General features: G+C 42.4%; 1 pseudogene; it reads right to left on the reverse strand.

The window, feature by feature from the left end:
- Positions 1-878: 878 nt before the first annotated feature.
- On the reverse strand, positions 879-2,939 carry LOC100058062 (cyclin-G2 pseudogene; annotated as a pseudogene).
- Positions 2,940-3,352: the final 413 nt, after the last annotated feature.

Below are 3,352 nucleotides of genomic sequence, written 5' to 3' on the forward strand. Positions count from 1 at the left end.
CTGGACGTCTTTCACCTCACCTCTTCCTCCTCTGCAGTACAGTCCTCCTCCAAGGGGCACACATTTAAAAGGTCACTTCCATTCTTCGAAAACAAATTCCTGTTTTTTCACCTCTCTCGTACTATCCTTCCCACCAGATCTGCACAACGATTTTGACAAACACTCCAGTTCCTGGATTCTCCATTTTCCCTGAGTTTATCAGTCCCATCCTAGGCTACCTTCCTTCCTTACTGAGCTTGGACTTCAAGGTTGTTCATCTGAAGTTCAACATCGCCAGCAACCTGCCAAACCCAAATCCTTGAGCAGTAACAGTTAACCCTTTTGGTTTCTACATTTGGTAAGTTCAGAATACTGTATAAAAAGCCCCTAATTCTTTGATTTTGCACTACTATAAATTCATGGTTTCCAGCTTTGGCTGGGACCTCAGCATCAACCTCAGTCCTCTTCCTTGTCCTTGATTAGTTCCCTCCAGCATTCGCATGGGAACCTATTCAGAACCTGCACCGTTCTCCTCCAACCTCCTCTCCGCTCAGACCCGACTCTTTTATTCTTGGCAGATTTCAAAGTTTCCTATTTCATACTTCATCAAGTAAACAAAGCCTCTCTCCTTTGACTCCCTACATCCTCATCCACAAAATCTATTATCCACATGAATAAGTAGCTAAATATTATTTTTATTCAAAGAAAAAAACCAGGTGCCTATTTTTTAAATTATTTTCAATCATTTGAGAGGACCTAACCCATTTGGTAGCTCAGAATATGAAAATAGACCAGATCTGGTCTGAATACGTATAGACAACAGGTGTGCCACTCTATGTGTTCCTGCCTAGATGCGGGCTGGACAAAAAACTACCTACGCCCCGTTTATTGCTTCCAAACTATACACACACTTTAAATTTTGACATAGTACAATGAGATTTATAAAGTGCCAAGCACGGAGACTGTGCCACTTTTAAGCTGAAAGAGGCAGTGAATTTTTGTTCACTCTGGTGGAGAGAGAGCTGCTGAGACTTCATTCTCTGCAAGTCACACCTTCAGAGTCCTCACTTTCATCAAGGCAGAGATCTGCTGACATTATTGCCAACTCAGGGACACCATAGTTACTGTCCTGGAGGGTCTGGGCTCTGCACCTAGAAACAAGCCAAACCAACTTCTTGCAACATTCAAGAGAAAATATTCAGTTAGTCATTTAGAAACTACGTCCCTCCAGCAAAAGAGCTCAGTGTCATTAATCTTGGAATGCTTTATAACAAGCACAAGAATTTGCAATAATTTAATGAATAATTTAATGAATGTTTATACTTCCAGATCGAGAAGGCACAAAGCTAATATGGATGGCTTTGCTTTTGAAAAGACTAGTAGAAAACTGCAAGCTTTCAGCTGAGCCTCCAGTTTATCGAGGCTTAATATTTCCTTCCTTCCGAAATATGACAATGTATAATAGTCTTATATGAGTGGAAAAAAAAGTTTAAGACAGCAGTATGTTCCATTTCCTGTTTCTGAATTTTTTCCAAGACTGGTTTTTTTCCCTCTGTTTTCTGTCAGAAGCAGCGCATTTACATTGACTAATCTGGACTTCTTCATGAGTGGATGAAACATTGCATTCTTCTTCAACTATTCTGGCAGCCAGCAAAAACCGCAGACTCCAATGCAAGATAAATGCTAGGTTTCACCTTCATAAAAGCCAAGGATCTGTCCAAAATATTGGCAGCCAGGATAAAAATTTACGTGCAAGATCCAAAAAAAGTTGGTTAAATCCATTAGATCTTGACATTTCTCTGACTTGCACATAAAATGTTACTGTTCTCAGGGATAGCCTTCATCAAGCTCAGTCCTTTTTTCTTGTGGCTGGAATTTCTGTTCCTATTCAAGGTAGAGTTTCAACAGCTTAGATGGCTGGATTCATTCCAGACTGCCAGGACCTGTGCCCCCAGATCCTTCACTGGCTAGGAGTTGTAGCGTCTGGCCTAGTGGGGGCCGAGCGCAGAGGAACATGAGGGACTCTTTCCTGGGTCAGCAGTACCCTCCAAAAGGCCACTGCCACTGCCATCTCCTGCTCAGCCTCACAGCCCCAGCTTTATGCCACTTCCCAGACCCAGCACCCTGCTGGCAACACCTCTGCCTCCAGACTGCTGGTCCGCCCTCAGCCCGGGGCCCTGCCATGCACCAGCAGAGGCTGAAGCACACCTCTTCTTGTTCATCATATTTTAATTTCCAAAGTTAAAAACTGCTCTCTGATTTTTCTTTTTTCATAGGACACTGTTTTTGTTTCATAGGCAGGTTTTCTTTTCTTATATCCTTGGTGATATTAACCATGACCTTTTTTTGTTTCTTCTGTTCTATTGATTGTCTTAGTTTTTGTTCAATTTTTTTTTTCTGTTTGTTTTTGTCTCTGTCTCCTAAGTTGAAGAGTTAGTGGTCTTAACCAGCCTGAACTGGGCAAAGAGTTGACTCTCAGTTCCTGAAAAACTCAAGCACCTGTTACCATGGTGACCCAAGTGTCAGAGATGTCATCTATAGGGTGGGCTTTAGTAATGCGTTATCTAGCTGCTTTTGCAAACAGACTGAGTATAGCTGAAGCAAGTTGGCCCCCAATTTGACTCCTCCAGTTAAACTTGGCAGATTGACCACCCTTGTCCATCAACTCTCTCTCCAAAAACTTCATGAAAATATCATTCAAGAATAAAAAAAATTATTAACCACAAGGACAAAGAGAACATAGGAGACAACAGTGGAAACCTGCCACATAGGTGACTTCAGCCCCACACTGTGCCTGCTAATACTTGGAGAGCTCCCGTCTCACGCTTATAGTGTCCACTGAGTAAAAGCCTAGGAGTCATTTTAAGTAAGAGGCTATCAGTTTCCCCCAGATTTAAATCCAACCTAACATTCATTTGCTACCTTCATGTGTGCTCACCAGGCTCTTACCTTCCTTCCATGGCTGCCTTCCGTAGAGGGGTCTAGACCCCCAACAACCCTTACATGGCAAGAAGAAGAGAATATAGAATGAAGGAGAGGAAAGCCCCATGAACTTCCACTGGCAGGAACCATCTTGGATGACGTTTTGTAGTTTTTTCAAAATAAATGAAGTAACCGTTCATTGAGTAATCAACCTCCTCTCACTCATTGTGTAGTGACAGTTCCTATTTTTGCTTTCAGCAAGCCCATAAAGAAAAATGTGAACCACCCAGTCTGAGAGTAGGTAGCTGATCCAGTACTCAGAGTGGAACCTTATTCCTGAACAGGTGACCACAAGCACAGTCAACGCAAGCTGTAGAATGGGCTCTGCGAACATATGAAATAACAGTTTCAAGGCTCGCAGAATAACTTGGGAAAGCTTCAAAGTAAGATC

This window comes from Equus caballus, chromosome 28 (genome assembly GCF_041296265.1).
Source record: "Equus caballus isolate H_3958 breed thoroughbred chromosome 28, TB-T2T, whole genome shotgun sequence".
Lineage (NCBI taxonomy): Eukaryota > Metazoa > Chordata > Mammalia > Perissodactyla > Equidae > Equus > Equus caballus.